Consider the following 19,368-nt stretch of genomic DNA (forward strand, 5'->3'; position numbering starts at 1 on the left):
ACAATGTTTAACTTTCTACCTTTTAGGCATACATTTTAAGGGAAAATACAGGCTTATATCCTGAGAATAAAGGACTCATCTCAAAGAGTCATGTTCGCCAGTTACTGCACTGATTCATAATATCTTTTGGATATTAAAAATATCCAAATATGGTTACCTTGAAGTAAGCATAACATAGCTGGAGATTTTATTCAGATGCTGCTGGAAAAGTTTAAGAGAGTGATCACTTATACAGAATTGAAAACATACTCCAATCACAGAAAATTTAATATTATTGACAATATATGTCAGTTACAATGAAAAGGTAATTCCAAGTATTGTTCTGATTTTCTTTTTTTGAGACAGGGCCTAACTATGCAGTTCAGCCTGGTCTTGAGTTCACTAAGTAGCACAGGCTGGCCTCAAACTCATGGGGATCTTCCTGCCTCAGCCTCCCAAGTGCTGAGATTATAGGTGTGCACCACCATGTTCAGTTTATTGTTCTGATTTTAATGAGTAGCTGAATGATTTATCTCTATTGAGTGGTTTTGTGGATTCTTATTTTTTAAAATAAATTTCAGTTTCTAAAATATAGTGCATGAATTTTATGATGCTCTGCTGATTCTATGTTCAAGGCAAACATTTGCCAGAAACTCATTTTACATAGAGTGTTGGATATCACACCATTAGCTACTATGATATAGATTATACATATAGATTATACAAAGATTCATGGCACAAAAGATATGACAGGACACAAAACCTAATTATTATCTTAAAATAGCCTGCAGTTTTGTTCCAGAAGAATCACGAAACATTACTTTACTCATTTTTATACAGGAACCTGTGTTATTGAGGTAACACTATAGTTTTGAAGCTTGTAAAACTTCAAATAGCCTAGTAAGTTCAATCTAAGAAGTTTACATTGAAAAGTTGAGTTATAATTTAACCCACTGAGGGATATGAATAGAAACATTTTTTTCCTACATGTAAGAGATGGCAGGGGAGAATAACCAACAAATTTCCAAAATAGTCTGCAGATGCTAAGGATGTAGGTCTTGTTTTGAAAGTAGGAAGCAGGCTATGGGGATCAAAGGCAATGTGGGCAGGGTATTTAAGCAGAGACCCATTAGGGCTCAGGTCACGAATCCTAGTCAGAGCAACAAAGAACCAATGGCATGTCACAAAGGAGAAAGCAGAAAGCTCCGTAGGAAACCAAGGGCTAGATGGCCAAACTGGACAGGATAAAAGGAAGGTGAAATTAAGAGTTCATGATGGGTAGGGAAATTGTGAAGTGAGACGGTGTCTTGGTTATTTTCTCTCATTTGCTGAGACAAAATACTTGATGTCCAAAATTAAGGAAGGAAAGGTTTATTTAGCTTACAGTTTGTGGAGGTTTCAGTCTGTACTTGGCTGGCTCCAAGGTAGAGTGGCACATGGCAGAGGGGAACTCTTCATGGTGCTGGAAGACAGCAAAAGCAGCAAGAGCAAAAAGGGAGGAGTGGCGGTAAGCAGCCTCTTTCTCTCCCTTACATATGCAAACTATCTGCTCCAGGGCGGGTATTACACTCATCTCCATAATCCCAGCATTGGACTATGGATCAATCATAAATCTAGAAGCCCGCTCCATGACTGCATGAGGATTTGGGGGGACATGTAGACACAAACTATAACAGATGGAAAAGTAGAAATGATAGGACCCAGAAAGGTAGGATGAGAGAAAATAGAGTCATAATGGCAGAGAGATGGCTGTTTAAGATCAAGGTCAACAATTGAGAGAGAGAGAGAGAGAGAGAGAGAGAGAGAGAGAGAGAGAGAGAGAGAGAGAGAGAGAGAGAGAGAGAGAGAGAGAGGCAGGTTATGGAATAGAACAATTTTAGAATTGAATTATTATATACTTTACAGACATTTAAATGAGTTTTACTGAAGAGGTACTCATACACCAGTCAGAAGTCTGCAACATGGTCAACCAAAACCTGCAAGTGCTCTTTCAAACATAATTGCTGAGATTGCCTCCTGCTCTAGCCCCATCTTGACTTAATGACCTTATTTATCCAATGTCCTTGATTAAGTAGAATAAGTAATAGGTAATAACTGACTTCTTTGTTCTGCACCTACTTTATCATTCCCACTTACTCCTCTATTATACTATAGCAAGGTACATAATTGAAAGTATAAATTAAAAACAAAACATAATAAAAACCTCAGAGCACAACCATCTGCATCAGCATTTTCTTTCTGGAGCAGATTAGTATTTTTCCCACCAGCTCAGTATGGCCTACCTCCAGCAATTACTTCATCCCAAGTGATTTCAGGCAGAATGGGATTGCTACTCTGAAAGAGGAGATTTTTTTGCTTGGGGAAATACACTCAGACTACACTTTAGATAGAGTAGGGTTAATTTCAAGTCATGGGAAGAGGTACGTGGCCTTTAATGGCCAAAGCCAGTAAGGACCTTGGCTATGATATTGTAGGTAGTACAAATAAAAATGTAAAGCCGGGCGTGGTGGCGCATGCCTGTAAATCCCAGCACTTGGGAGGCTGAGGCAGGAGGATGGATCCTTGTGAGTTTGAGACGAGCCCGGGCTACAAAGTGAGCTTAAGACCAGCCTGAACTGCATAGTGAGACCCTGTCTCAAAATGACCAAAAAGAAACCAAAAAATAAAAAAACCAAAAAAAGAAAAACAACAAACAAACAAAAACCACAATAAAAATATAATAGAATTTAGGTAGGAATTATGAATGCCAGTTTATGAAGATATAAAATGAAACTGTTATCGTCCCTCTCAGGCCTTTGGCCCTGGCTTCTCTTGGTTCCAGCATGATACACCCGGAGCTTGGAGCTCATTGGAACAGGCAGTGGAAGCGTATGCTTCATTTCCTCTGAGACTTCATGCTCATTAGTCACAGTTGCCAATTAGAAGCTTTGTTAGAGAAGTAAAGGAATGTGCTGCAGCCCATATAGAGGCCCGGAAGCCCCTTTCACGTAGAACATGGATGAATGCATCTCCACGACATGCCAAGCCACACAGCAGTCGGCCGTGTGCATCAGCAGCAGGATCAACAAAAGCAGCACAAAAATTTGAAGTCAGCACTTTCTAGATCCAGGGCTTTTCATTCCAACAGATAAGGATTTAAACATTTTCATTAGCCTCACTGAACCCAGTTATTTAAAATGACAAACACAGTATAATTATTTTTAAAGCAAGTTACATAATCCAGGGTACAGCCCATGCTTTATAATTTTCTACAAATGATTATTGACCTTTGTGCGCCCCTCCTTGCAGGCAGGAGGGGTCAAGTTGAGGTTAATGTTCTGGCAAATCACTTAGGATCTAGAGAAACAACTGCTTTGGGAGGGATTATTGCCATTGCAAACCACCAAGGGCCTGAAACGGTAATTCTTAATTAAGAAAATAAAAAGACTCAGCATTTGCCCTCTCGTCAGGCAGCTAACAACCAGCTCCACTTCAGTTCCAACTCACGACGAAATTCAGCAAAGAGATGGATTTATTTTGTAATGATTTGCCTCAGATAGTTAATCTAAAACAATAGGCTGAGGCTTCAGAGATAATTTAGGGATCAAGTGTTGAAAGAATATTTGTTTTTTTAAGCAATCTTTTGTTTTTATTTCAACAATATTTTATTATTGACTTATTACTAACTTGTTGCTTCCAAAGAGAAATTTAGGGTATAGTGTCTCTAAATAATAGCCTGTTTAATGAAAGTAATAAGAGGTTCTAATAACATACACTGTGAAATGTGCTGCGCTTAGACAGCATTCAATAATTACTGTTCTCTGTAATCCCCCAATTATTCTGTCTGCTAGTAACTAACAGATACTATTTTACTGGTTAATAATAAACTACCGCAACTGGAGGATTAGTAAGTTTGACTTGTAATTAATTATATGTGGTTAATCAGATCAGAGAAATATTAACAGCAGAAGAAAAGTTAAATATAATCTTCATTTTTCTTGACTTATTGGAGTGCTATGGCAAGTGGTAGAAATGGAATGCATTTTGAGAAGACTGGACAACCTTAATACTTAGGATTTGATTACAAAGACATAGGCAGTCCATGAGAAGATCTGGCAGGAAAATATTTCAGGGTGGTAGAAATATCATACCATTCTGAACTAGAAAGGACTTTGGGTTTTTATTATAACCCTTTAAAAATATGTCCTAGTTTCTCAATAAGGAAAAGCAAAAAATGTTTGCAGTGTTTCAGAATATATTACTTGTTCCTTCACAGTACACTCCCTGAAAAAATTTTTAAAGCCCTTCCTCAAGCCTACCTCATCATTCTCTACACACTAGGTTTAGCTGAGTTTATTTGTAGAAATTCAAAGGAATGCACCTCCTCAGAGGTTGTGGAGTAATACACTCAGGCTACATTGCTTTAATAATTTTCAAGCTGATTCCTGGATAGTCTCCATTCCTACATATGCTAGCAAGAAAACTTTGCATGGAAATATAACTTGTGAAACTCTGATCTTCTTTTTTAATAACAAAAAGGTCACAGTAGAGCTCTTGTTCTGCAGTTTTTTCCTCAAGAAAAACTGAAAACTTTCACACTATCAACAGTTAGAAATAACCAATAAAAGATGTTATTGTTTCAAATGCACTATTGAGTTTGCCAAAAGAGAGAGTGCAAGAGGAAGAGTGAACAAGACAGAGGGACCCAGGTATGAGATGCAGATATTCAAAAAGCTTGTGGAGACAAACACACACTGCAATAAGAGAGCTTACAGGTCTCTCGAGAAACTCAGGTTTACATTCGTACCTAGGAGTAGGGGGCAGGGGAAAGTATCCCAGCAAATGGACACAATCATGTTATTCATCTGTCACTATCTAGATGCTAAGTGAAGGGAAAAGCTAGTAACCATTCAGAATTTATAACCAGGGCTATGTGTGTGGTTCATAAAACTCAATTTTAAAAAATAATCTAAAATCTCATGTACAATGCATATCAAAAACAAATGCAAAATGTCTCTGAAGAATCCATTATATATACTCTGGCTGCATATTTATATATAGTATTTCTCTTTCAAGAAGAACTTGTAATACAAAATTATACATCAAATGAAGAAGCAGTCCACCATGGAAAGAGTCACACCATCGGACACAATAAATATAAATAAAAGAATTTGAATCTAAACTTTAGATAAATTAGTAAAATAACATATTATTTAACCTGTTTTAACTAACAGGTTATTTTGTTATAGGTGTTAATATGAGTAAAAGAAATACAAACTGTATGAAAAGAAAAACACAGTTTGAAATAATAGAAAATAGACTGGAAATTAAGACTATAGCAAATGAGTGATAAACTCAGTAGGTAGGTAGTCATTTAGACATGGTTAAAGACACAATCAGTGATCTGAAAGTCAGATTGAAGGAAATACAGAATGCACCACGGTGAGAAGGAATGAATATTAACAGACAGGAGCATAAAATGAACAAAATATTCAATCTATCTAACATGAATTTCTGAAGTAAAATAATGAAGTTACAATAAATATATATATATATACATACATTCATATACATATTTATATATATGCATTTCCCAGAGTTCATTCAATACATAACCTCTTTAAGAAGGCAACTAAGAGAAAAGAAATTATCCACCAAGACACAAGCACTAGACAACAGTGACTCCTCAATAGCAAAACAGGTAACAGAATTCAGTGGAATATCTAAATAGGACAGAGTAAATAACTGCAAGTCCACAATAATATACCCAAACAAATTTTTTTGTTTGGCTATTGAGAGTATATGTCATTCACTGATAGAACTGGAGAATTAAAAAGTTGTTTTTTTTTTTGAACATAAACTAATAAGGCCTGGGGATGTAGCTCAGTGGCACAAGCACCAGCCTGGTAAGTGCAAGGTCCTGAGTTCAATTGCCGGTACTAAAAATAAAATAAAATAAACTAATAGAATCACTGGAAGACTAATTTCAAAAAACAGACAAGGGGAAAGGAGTAATGATAACATTAGTAGGAAAAACATTACAATTTCAGATAAGGTACAAACTTTTAATAAGAGACTATCAGGAACAACTTTATGTCACTGCATTTGAAAATCTAGCCAGAATGATTCATTCACTATAAATGTAACTTGAAATTACCCAAGAAGGAATAAAAAACTTGAATTAATCAACAGTAAGAAAAAAAGACTCAATAGTCTACCAAAAACACATACAGACTCACCAGACATAGGATTCTTCCAGGCATGTTCTACTAACTTTCAAAGTAAAATTCTAACCCTATGAAACCTATTTCACAGAATAAGATAAACTGGCAATCTTTCCTAACTCATTTTGTGAGGGAGGATAAACAATATAAAATGAGAAAGCAAAATTACAGACCAGTTTCATTTATGAATATAAAATTTCTAAGGAAAATACTAGCAAATAAAATTTAGAATGAATGTATTACAAATTGTGATAAAGTATGGTTTATCTTAAATGTTTTATCTTTAGAAAATTTATTAATATAATTCACCAATTAACACATCAACTGAGAACAACCCTAAGTGCATCTCATTAAATGCAGGAAGTATTTGATAAAATTCAAAACACTCATTGAAGCATTTGAGCAAACAAAAATAGAAGAAAGCTTTCTCAGCAAAAGATATCATACACCAAAACCCCCCCAAAACACTATAGTTAATGGCAAAGTCAGAGACATTCCATATAAAATCTGGAACAAGACATGATGTTTGGTATCAATACTTTTATTCAACACTGGAAAAGAGGTCCTAATCAAGATAGCAAGAGGGAATAATAAAATATATAAATATTGCAAAACAGTAACTGGGAATTATTTGCATACATTTATATAGAATAGTTAAAATAACCTACAAACTTTAACACCATTGGAAACAAGATAAATCAGTTAATAAATTGTACTGGGGCAATTTCTTATTCATACAAAAATAAACAAAATTAGATAAATATACTATATGGAAATAAACTCAAGATAGATTGAATATGTCACTAGGAAAATGTAGCTGTGAAGTTTTCTAAGAAAACATAGATAAATTTATTAAATCCTGTGGGGAACATACTTCTTAATATCCCTTGAACTATGAAACATAAAAGAAATTATTGATAAGCTTAATTGTATTAAAACTTGTAAACTTCTATTAATAAAAGATTCCACAAAGTAGAAAGATAAACCCATAACTGGGGATAAATACTTGCAAGCATATACCAACTCATTCAAAACAATAAAAGAAAAAAAAAAGCAAAGTAAAAATATGGAAAATATCACAATTCCCAATGGAATGCTCAATAACATTATAAGAATATACACTCCCTCACTAGTAATCAAAAGTTTTCACACCCAATGATTTTTTTTTTTTTTTTTGGGTTTTTTCTCCGGTACCGGGAACCGAACTCACGACCTTGCGCTTGCCAGGCAGGCGCTTTTGCCGCTGAGCTAAATCCCCAGCCCCCCAATGATTAACAAATAGGAATATCTGACAATACTAAGTACTGGAGAATACATGGGGAAACAGACATGCTAAATCAATTGTGCCTTGGAACCCTGGGAATTTTAAAACAATACTGTTTTAGGTCTCATCTCCAGAGAGTCTAGTTTGATTGGTCTCAGGCAAGACTTAAACATTGGTAATTTTTTTAAAGTTTCCTAAGTGATTCTCATCTGTAGCTAGAGTTTGGAAGTACTGTTCAACATTGTTTATAGTTGACATAAGTGCTAGAGGTCTTTCACAACATCTAGTGAGGGAAGGTGACAACCCTATAAACCTGATACTTTTAACTAAGTTCCTGCAAGACATTTTACTACATATACAAAAATCTATGCCTAAGGGTTACTATAGTGTGGTTATAACAGAAAGATGACAGGGATAACTCCAATATCACTCAATAAGAAATGGATAAATCACCTTGAGTTACTTATGCAAAATTTATGCAATTACTTATGAACCAATGTGGATATGACCTGAAAATAATACTGAATTTTACAAAAAGTACAAAAGAATATGGGTGATGGTTTAGGTACTTTAAATTTTGAACACAGAACAAGAATTACACAACAAATAGATAAGACCACATACACTATATCCATTCCATGTTCTGGACACACATAAACACAGTGAAAATACCAAAATATACACAATAACAATACATAGAAATTTTAAGATTATATGTAGTTATTTTAGAAAAGAAGGGGTAAAGAAAAGGATAGTGCTTTAACTGTATTTGTAATGAGCTATATGTTATTTTGCAAGTTATCTGAACTAAAAGTGGCAATATATATGTTTAATCTTTGTGTTTGATTTACAGATATAATATGATTCTGTGTGTGTTTGAGGTTTTTGTAGTAATGGGAGTTGAACCTACTCTTTTCTATGAGCTACATTCCCCAGCCAATTCTTGAGTTTTTTTTTTAAGTTATTACATTGTCCAGGCTGGGCTTGTACTGGTAATTCTCCTGCCTTACCCTCCCAGAGTGCTGAGGCATATTGGAGATATTTTATAGTAAAATATTTAAAAAGCAAAAAGAGTAATGTGGTTACCATGATTGTAGGGGCATTATATTTATTATTTTTTAATTATTGCAAAAATAATATTTTTAAAATGTAAGAATTAAGAAAGTTTTTAAAAAGTCATTGGGTTTGGCTGCCAGAGGTGAGAATTCTTATCCTTGTGCTACAGCTAATTAATGATGCTGTGTAAATAATTTTACCACACTGCCTTCTGTTTCCTGATACATACACTAAGGCAGTTGGGTAAGATCATCCAAGTCCATTCTAGTTTCAAATGTGTGTGAATGTAAAGCTGTGAGAGGTGATAGCTCTGAATTCAAATTTTCTCACTCCTTGAATACCACCTTTCAAATATTTGGTACTCACCTTTTTTGTTCTTGAATAAAATCATGGACTATGCCAAAAGTAATGCCTCAGGGACACTGAATACACAATATTTAATCAGTGGTACAATAAAGGTGGTAAATTAGCTTAAAAATGTTCTCATTACCCAAATAAAGAACAATATACCCTCTCAAACAAAATAACCTATTATTAAACACCAGTGACTTCTGTCCCTGGATTTATAAACTTCCTCTATTCACTTGTTCATTATGTTTTGTCTTTAGTCTTGAATGCTTGTTTATAAACTAGCTTCGTACTATTTGTCATCTATTAACGAAAAGGTTTATAACAGTAGATGTTATGGTACATTTTATTAAAAATGCATGTTTCATGACAGCAGAAATTCAACAACCTCCCCCCTCCCCAACCTGGTAATTTGAAAAACTTCATTTCACCCTCTAAAAGTTTTATCCGCTCATAATGCAAACCTGGCTCAGTGCAACAACTCAAACACATTTGCTCACAAATGTGATGTTTTCTCCCAAGAACTATGACTTTTTTGCAAACAAGGATTAATTATGCCCATCATCCTGTGGAAATTGAAGCACAGAAACACATGTTGTGGGATGATGTCACACTCTGCAAAGAAGTTAATGCAGCACAGAGAGAATCGAAATCCTTTTCCTACACATGCAACGAACACTCACTGAGAGGGCCTAGTTTCTCCTCTCACTCCACCACATCACAGCCGGCCGCCTCTTCTCTACTGTCTATGTTCTCTGCTATCCATGAATTAAAGCAACATGGAAAGGAGCCTAGGCAATCTACAACTTTAGTAGTTAGACAGCTGAATGAAAGAAACAACAGTGACATCACACACACACATACAAATACAGGACGATAGTGGATGGGAATGTTTTTGTATCATTTTTTTTGTTCATCATTCATTGAACTAAGAGAAGGAAGCTGCCTACGTTACCTGCACTACAGGTAAGGAAGATGTAATGTGGTAAGTGTTATAGAATATTTAGTGTTATAGTTGGGAACCGATGCCAGTTAATCCTTGTTAGAGGCTACCACTGTCTTCATCATCACCATCACCATCACCATCATCACCATCATCATTATCATCATCTATTAGTACATAGGACACAGCATTTCAGGTTTCTCCAGAGCATAGGTTTATAAAAGAGCTACTCAAAGAAAACCATTCTCTTTACAGGAAAGCTACCAGACATGGCTGAGATGTCTTGATATGTTTCCTAGTTCAGCAATATAATTTCCACTGAGGTGCAAAAGCGGTCATAAGGTCCACTTTCACTTAGTAGGTAGATCACAAACTACTTAAAGAGGGAAAGAAACTACTGAACATTTTCTTGGTTGGTAAAACAGGAGCATGACAAGCAGGAAAACTCTCCTCCTTCTTCTCTTTCTTCCTCCTCCTTTTTCTTCTTTTGTGGTACTGGAACTTGAACCCAGGGTTTCACACATACTAGGCAAGTACTCTACCACTGAACTACACTCCCAGCCCCCAGCTTCCATTCTGCATGCCTCTCTTTTGTAAGGGCAAAGCACCAAGACTACTACAGCTGAAGGGTAGCCAGCACCCATGAGGGGGGTTGCTGGGGACAATACTATGCCCCACAGTAAGAAGCACAAATTCGCAAGCCCAACTAAATCAGAAAGCAGGTAATTCCCATAATAGCAGCAGCCACGCTGGATGATGAGGTCCACACTCACTTTTCACAGTTCCCTGATGACAGTCTCCCCTCCTCTAAGGGTGAGCTTGTGGCCAACTGAGATAATACCATTGCCACTAATGCTTGCAGAAAGTGGGGCACAGATTCCTGTGGTTCACAACACTCCTTTGTCCTTGAACTACATCTAGCTACTACACAACATGTAGGGTAAAATTTAAAGGACACCTATAGATCTGAAATGATACACCACTCTTCTAAAGGAAAATAGCACATGGCCAGACAGATAATCATCTTTAACTGAAGGGCTAGCCAGTGAGAAGGCTGGCTCTGAGAGCCCTTAGCTTTGACAACCTGCCAGGAACAGGAGTCACAGTTTTTAGAAGACAGACAACATTTATAGACTAGGGCAAGGTGGAGGAAGGAATGCAACACCCGATTTCCATGGAAGTTGGTTTCACCCATTGTTTTTCTTTTGAGTATATTTTTTCATGAGGCTTTGGTGGTGAAGTGGGGAGTGGGATACAGTGGAATTACAGAGAGACCACGCCTATATTCCTTCTTGTCCAGATCCTGCCATACAGCACATCTAAGTGGCCATCTTTTCCCTAAGTAACTGCTAGGAAGGGAAACACCATTTCTCAATAGCAGCCCCAGGATTCATAACTATCATGTAAGGATGACAGGGCTGAGAGACGGTAGCTGAAGATAGGAGTCTGAGAGGAACAGAACATTTTGGTCACTTCTGGATTCTTCCCTGATTATCTGTGTGCTGTTGGGTTACATGCAGCTGGATCCGAATCACAGCTCTAGATTCTGAGAGTCTCCAGGAGGCTCCAACACACACAGTGCAAGGTAAGAGCAGCTGAAATGTTTCAATACTTCAGTGCCCTTTGGCTATGGAGTTCCCCACCCTCAAGTCTGCAATATGATTCCATGGCATTTCCAAAGGATTCACAAAAGTCATAGCTTTAGCTAATTTCACTATCTAGATTTATAGTGTTCCTCTGCAAATCTACCAAAATTTACCAGAAGACTTGACAGTCTGATTTGCTTGCTAGGGAAATAACACTGTTTTAGGAGAGATTTTTTTACTTGCTTATTGTCCAATTTAAAATGTAGTTTGTATTACTGGAGGAAATGAGGCAAAAGATATTCACTTGAAACATTAATGAAATTATAGAATTCTTGACATGAAAATATAAACACGATTGTAAATATTACCTGCTTATCAGTGTCAAGAGCAGAAAACTCAGTATCTTATTTTGAAATTAATTTATGGGTTCACAAATCATTTTACAGTCCAACTGATAACTTCACTGAGATTACAAATATACAAAAAAATGCTGATTAGGGGATTAAAAGGAGAAGAGAAAAACAAAGTACTTACTTGCAGTGATATTTTTAAAGCAATCTTGAAATTCAAATTAGGCTTTTGTTTAAAAGGAAAGACTGACCTAGCTATAATCCTTTGGACCTCAGGGTCCACTCCATTAATCCATGGGGTGAATCTTTGAGAAATCTTCCTTTTGTATTTATTTCTTCAAATTCCAAATTCTACTAGGAAATTGTAAAAAAACAAAAGACTGCCCTTACCAAAAAAAAAAAAAACAAAAAAAACCAAAAAAAACCCCAAAATGTAAACAACAAAGAAAAAAAAAAAAACTACCCTGTCTAGAACTAGAATTTAATTCAGAAGTGCAACTGTCCCAGCTGTTTCCATTTGAAGGTGGCCTCTTGCGTTCTTGGTGACATTTGTCATCATTCAACCCAACGCTGTTTCACAGCCACAGGAGGATGTTTGAAGAGAAATGAACTCATTCTCTGAAGTTGCTTGTAGTAAAGGAAAACAGATGGAGGATTTCCTGCAGAGGACTCCCCACCGAGGCACAAATTCGAGGGGGTGTGGAATTGACTTGTTAAGGGCTGGGTTTTCCACGCTCAGCACTATCTGCTCCTCGCCGAGCCCACATGCGCTGCCTCCCACTAAAGTCAACTCTGTTGTTCTGCGCTAACTCCAGCAGCTGAGCTGACTCGTAGGAAGCAGGTCAACAGTCCCTCAGTGCTGTTTCAACCTCCTCTCACCCCCAGGACCAGATAAATGTACTGAAGGACACTTTTCTGGAATGACCCTCGCTTCCCATTCCTTTCCTCTTTGTCTCTTCACATTTGTCTCCCAGGTCTCTTATCTGAGCGAAGCACTTCTGAGGTAATCGCACGATGTGAAAATATGCCCCCAAATTATTTAAAAATGTTACTAATGTTTCCTCCCACCCTTTACCTCATGAGAGAATATTCTACAGACAGCAAATTTAAAACTACGTAATGAAAACACTCAGGAGTATTGCTAAATGACAAAAGCAGGACTCTGTGTAAGCCACTCCAATAGAGGGGCCTCCCACTGATTGGTGTTGCTTAGTTTGAAAATCTTAGAAAGAGCTAAGAGCCAACACTCATCTTTAAAGGCATTATTTAGCATTTCTTCCTTCTCCATTGCCAAGAGGGAGGGTGCTACAATCCATCAGAGGAACTCTTCTGCAGTTAATCTAATAATCCCATAAACAAAGCATTAACTATGTATTAATCTCAATTATCCTAACATATTGCCATAACTCTGTGTCTATATTTTATATTACAAATTTGTGTTGAACATCCTTTGAGAAATAAGTGCCACATGACCTTTCTTTCCATGTGACTCTCTTGGTGAAAGAATTCATTTTTCTGTAGTGCTAACAATTTCTATAAGGCTGGCTGAGGAAGTAAATTATTAAAAGAGGTAAAAGCCAGGAGAACTACAAGCTTATCTAGGTGGAGAGGACCAAGAAGGCTTTGTGTAACTCAATAAAAAATTTTCAAAGTTATTGGGAAGGATGTTCTATGTCAGGATTTTAGAAACTATGGTCCATGGGCCAAATTAGGCCCACTTCCTAAATTTATAAATAAAAGTGTTTGTTACATATTGTTTGATGCTACAACAGCACAGTAGAATAGTGATGACAGTGACTGTATTGTCCACAAAGCCCAAAATATTTATTTGGCTCTTTATAGAAACAGTTCGCTGATTCTTCTGTGTGACAGAGAGCTACCAGACAACCACTGAATCCCTTGAGCTTTCCTCTCTGAGCTGTGCATCAGAAGTGTAACAGCATAACTGTATTTAAGATTGATGCTCGAACGTCCTCCTACCACCCCCAGGCAAATGTGGCAAGAGGGCTTTTATAGGGTCTGTGGCAGTGGGGAACTTAAAGCTCCTAGAGGGCAAGATGGTTTGGACCATGTACTGGCGGTGTCAGATGAGAGTGTCAGGGGCAGAATGTGCACATTGTCAGGGAGGAGCCTGAGAAGCAGGACCGGGATGATGAGAAGATGAGAAGATGTGAGGACAGAGAAGCACAGGAAAGCCATCTGTGGTGGAGGACAGTGACAGCCGGCTACAAATCAGGATGTGAAATTCCTGAGCTGAACTGGTGGAACCAAGACTTTGAGCAAAAAGAAGGATATAGGACATCTACCTGCTGGTGGCCCCACACAGTGTTAACTGAACCACCCCAACTTATCTCTGAGCTGGACCACTTTTAAAATTGAAGGCCCCACATTTGGGCAGCTCCTTAGTCCCAAGTGTGTGGCCGCCCAGCCTGGTGGTGGAAGTCAGGCTGGTAAGAGAACCCTGAGGTGCGGCAGCTGTGCTAGCACTCAGCACCTTGCATTCTAGAAAGCTCCATCAGCAGCAAGAGAGCCGTGTTGGTGCTCCTGAGCAGGACTGGGGACTGCTGCAGAAAGACAGGGTGCCTGCTCTCAGGGACTGAGGGATCTGGCTGTGAGAATGCACACTAGGGGGAACAGGAAGAACACAACCTCAGGACAACTCATGACCAAGTGTGACATCATCTGTCCTACAGTTTCAGCCTGGCCTTTTCACTCCAAAGCCAGCCTGCAGTTTTTGTACAAGAGCTGACCTGTGGGATTTGGTGACTGCCTGTTGCTTTGAATTCTCTGCCATCATTTCCCCACACTCCAAACGAATGCTCAGTTTTTAAGTTTAATTCCTCTCATCAACTTCAGTGATGAATCTGGGCCCCATGAATGTAGCTATCTTTTCATTCACCCATCTGTCAGTATATCAGTTAATCGCTGAATATTTCTTGAGCTCCTGCTATGTGCCAGGCACTGTGCTGAGCATGGGGTGAAGGAGGGAGTCAGGCAAGACCTCTGGCCTTGTGGACAGGAAAGAGAAACACACAACCCTGTACACAGGATACTAAGACCTTGCAGAAAAATGAGCAAAATGGTGTGACCTAGAGCAGGCCTGAAGTGCAGATTCTACCTCAGGTTGAGGTGAGGGAGAAGTCTTGAAAGTGTGACATTTGATCTCAGTCCTAAGAGCTGAGGCGTGAGCTGTGCAGTGAGTCAGGAGAGCTTAAGTTTAGTGGTAGAGGTAGAAAAGGACTTGGCATGTCTCAGAAAGCAGGAAGGATATTGATAAGGCTTATTAGACAGGTTGTGGAGGGTGAGTGATAGGCAGACAGGCCAGAGGGTGTGTGGTCCTGTTGGGAATAATGCGGTGCTCTGGATTTTTTCCAAGAGCAAAGCAAAACCATGGAAAAGATCTAAGCAAGGGAATGTGCATGATTGGATGCGTGTTTTTTAAAAGGATTTCTCCAGCCCTGTTGAGAATACAATGCAGGCAGACGAGGAGATCAGCTGAGACACAGGTGTGGGCAGGGACCAAAATGGTGTCTGAAGGGGCTGAATGGTTTTGAGATATATGGTGGAGATATGGGAACTCTGCTCCCAGAAATGATGACTTAAAATGATCTCAGTTAGCTGTTTATTGGATGAATTTTGATTTTCACCCACATGAGAGAAATCCAGACCTCATTTTCCTTGGTCACCACCATACCCCAAGCAGCGAGCACATTCTGGGGCAGAGAATGGTGCCCTCGATCCTGTGGCTGTGTCAGGGATGGTGAGTGCACAGCTGTGGCTGAAGCAGGGTGGGTCTCCAGGAGAGATGGAAACACACTGGTACAAAAAGGTAGCTTTGCTTCTAGGATTCGGACACTCGGATGATCACTCAAGATTTTCTCCAGAGCCTTCTAGAGAGTTCTTCCTTCATGACAGAGTATGGGCAGCCAAAAATGACATTCCTCAGACTCCCTTGCACCTAAGGCCTGGTCATCTTACGATTCTCAGAGACTTGAATTTGGTGCTGGCTTATGCGGGGACGAGGGACAGTATAAGATGCATCCGTTTTGCTGGGGCAGATAGCAGGTCACCGGGACTCTACAGCCAAAAGCTGGGGCAGTGCACAGGCTGTGACACAGCAGTCTCAGAGCCCTGCATAGCAGGCTCTATGCTGGATTTCAGGCTCTTTGGTCACTGTCTTGCTTAACTTTGAAAACAACTCTACGTTTGCTTTCTGTGCAGGGGCCCACAGATTATGTAGCCAGTCTTGGCAATAATTCTGGTATCAGATCCTCCATTTTAGAGGCACCTAGGCCCCTGCCAGCAAAAGCCTTAGGGAGGCAGGGGCCTCCAAGTGCCTGGATATTACCATAGGCAGTGAGAGACAGGGGGAAACTGCTGGCCAGAAGCTTCCTGATCTCGTCTTCCTGGTCCTCACTGGGGGCTAGTTTCCTTGTGGGCCAACTCTGCTCAGGGCTCTCTCTGCTCCCCGCCCCTATACACTTGTCCTCCTCCTATCCCCTTCCTCTCCCTTCCTGTCCCTTCTTTCCCTTCCCCGCCCCTCCCTCTCCCCCTTTGGAGTAGGGGGATCTCAGTCCATATCCTGGCCTAACCTTTCTAATGATTTTGTGAGCAAGACTTACTTTCTACTGAAAACAGATTGGATGCTACTATCTCCAGTCATACTCATTGTGAATCATGGTCACTCTTCTGGGGCAAATGGCTTCCCTGAAGGGGTCTTCTTTGCTTTGTCCTCAGACTGTGCTGTGGAGGTGGTAGAATTTTTTTTATGTGAAGGGTTATGGTTAGTTTATTAAGTTCAATGATGAAAGTTATCAGAAGAATATTCTCCTGGAAATTATTTTTTCTTAGAAAAATAAGAAAATAAAGTTAAACCCTCTCAGCATAGCCACAACATGCTGTGGCTGTCGAGCCTCTCTGGAGATGGAGACAGTCTGTCACTCTGTGGAGTTACTCCCTGCATCTGCAGGATTGTGGTCTGGTTCGTCTTCAAAGTCCTCCAGCTCCACGTCACCCATTTCCTGGAACAGAGACTCATCTACTTCCACGTTATTTCCAGCATCCTCCAAGAACTGGAGATCAGATGTGTCAAGGTTATGATCTGTTTCAGACAGCTGTTTGCCACTCAGTTTATTTTTTCCTGCTTGTTCTTCTTTCATCCATTTCTTTTTAATTTCCAAGAGGTCTGCATCAAACTGGGCTTCCCAACATAAGGAATCCTCAATTGTAACAGGGGTGCCATGGACTAATTGCTTCTCTGCTTCTTCTGCTTCTTTTTCCTTTAGTTTCTTTTCTTCCTCTCTTCTCGTTTTTATCTGATCTACTATTTCACTTAAATTTTCTTGCACCGCTGTCACTAGAGTAAAGATCATGACCACATCAAGATTTTCCTTAGCCTGCGATGCTGATAATTTTAAAATGTCTGTGACATCATTATCTTGTAGATTTTCCTAGGAGAATATTTCATAAAGAAGAGCTTCATCTGGATATTTTTCACTATATGTAAACTTGAGGGCAGTCTGGACAATTTCATCATTTTCTCCAGCCTCAGATGGCACAGGAATGGTGAAGCTGGGTAGATTTTCTGATAACGCTGTGGAAGAGTTGGGGTAGACGGACTCCAGAGTCTGCAGCTCGTTTTGGTGCTCCTCGCTGTAGTCTGTCATCGAGGCGCTGGCTGCTGCCCATGGATCACGCTGACACTCAGGCAGCGTGCTACAACCAAGTCCCGAGGCCTCTAGCCAGGCCCAGCCTAGAGGTGGTAGAGTTTGTTGGCATTGTTTAGATTCCATTGTGCGGGACTCCGATCCCCATTACGTGAAGAGCCTGAGCTGTTGCTGGCGAGGGGAATTTGGACATGTTAGTTACAACCTTAAATTATGAAGGTGCATTTTCTTTCCTCACTGTTGATTTCCCACTGGAGGACCTAAAAGCCTTAGTCTGTCTCCAGTCCCACCTGCATGAGCAGGTGACAGGTAGAATGGGAGCAAGCGCTGTCCAAGTGTATTGGTCAAACTGGCTGTGCTAATAAGTTTCCACTAACTGTGTGACCTGCAGCAGTAGGAACTTACTCTGTCACAGTTCTGGAAGCCAAATATTCAAATTCAAGGTGTGGCATGTTAGCTGCTTGCTGAGACTGGAAGAGAATCCATTTATTGCCACTCTCCTAGCTTCTGGCACTTACCAGGAAGTCCTGGAATTCCTGGGCATCCTTCACTCTAACTGCTGCCTCCTTCATCAGCACATGCAGTTCTCCTGTGTCTCTCTGTACCTCTTCTCATCTCATGAAGAAAAGTCATTGGATTTACATCCAGTCGTAATGAATACAGCCCCATCTGAGCTTGGAGCCATTGCAAAGGCTCTACTTCCAAATAAGATCACACACTGAAGTTCTGGGTGGGCTTTATATTGGGCGTGGGGGCGGGGCAGGATACTATTGCACTCACTCTACCAGGGTATGAACTTCACACAGAAGTCATACATCTTGGCCTCATAACTGTCAGTCCCAGCTCAGCTGAACCAACCAGCCCGACATGCAAGGTTAGAAAAACTTAGCAGTGACTCCACAATTGTGGGAGAAAGTGAAGCTAGTTATTGCTTGCTTCACCTTTAAATATACCCTACCATTCATAATATTGCTACCTATATGGGACATTTTTTTTCTGATGCTTTTATTTTCAGAAAATCTTAAAGTTACAGGATAATGTTCATAGTTAACTCAAAGTAAACATCGAATACAAACTGCTTCATTTAATTTTTTTTTTCACAAATACACCCCTTTGATTTTGTTCCGCTACAAAAACTGCTGTAGTTCCATCAGCAAAGGATAAGTGTTTGAGTAGGGGAGAAAAAGGTCAGACAAAGTCATTGAAACTAATGTGACTTCATTCATCCACCGTCAGGACTTTTTATGTTTCACAAATCAAAAAATAATTTAAGCTATTTTAGATTCTTTTTTCTAGTTCAATGAGATCTAATTCCTTAAAGCTGAAGAAGCAAGTATTTTTCCTCCAAAATATGAATACCTACAATGACACTACAAAATATAGCCTTAGGATGGAGATATCTTTTTTATGAGCACAGAAGAAAAGATTACATTATTCAACTAGACAAAAAGCCATTCTATTGAAATTCTTTTATCGTTTTTTTTTTTCACTATACATATCTTGCTGTGAGAGAATTACATTTATTAGGCACTATTGAAGCTATTTATTCCTTTTTTATTCCAGTAATTAAACTATAACACAATCAGTTGGGTTACCCATAGCCAGTTTTTGGAAGATTAATACAGGAGGCTATTCTTTTGCGCATGTTTGGTTTCTGCATGGTAATGTGGCAGAGATAAAGTTTATATTCCCATAATGTGTAAGAATTGTATTTTGTACCAAATAGCTAGCATCAAAAATAACTACCAGTATAAACAAACTATATGCACAATCACTCTGGGCACCCATTAATGTGTCTCTAAAAATATTAATACAATGCCCTCTGTAACTGAAATCTGAATATTGAGCCTATAAGAATGCATAAGGAACTATTACTAAAATATTTCCTGTCTCAAAAAAATAACTTAAAAATAGATTTTAGTGGTCAGCTCTCAAATCAAATCACCTGGGTTTTAATGTACACTTTGAGGAAG

The 19,368-nt window shown here is 39.0% G+C and overlaps 1 protein-coding gene and 1 pseudogene across 1 annotated transcript in view; both read right to left on the reverse strand.

Annotated features, from left to right (window-relative positions):
* Kiaa1217 (KIAA1217 ortholog) overlaps positions 1–19,368 on the reverse strand; it is a 477,384-nt gene that overhangs the window by 369,097 nt on the left and 88,919 nt on the right. The window lies entirely within an intron of this gene.
* On the reverse strand, positions 16,667–17,395 carry LOC102010608 (annotated as a pseudogene).

Source organism: Chinchilla lanigera, unplaced genomic scaffold (assembly GCF_000276665.1).
Source record: "Chinchilla lanigera isolate Chin_1 unplaced genomic scaffold, ChiLan1.0 scaffold00028, whole genome shotgun sequence".
Classification (NCBI taxonomy): Eukaryota; Metazoa; Chordata; class Mammalia; order Rodentia; family Chinchillidae; genus Chinchilla; species Chinchilla lanigera.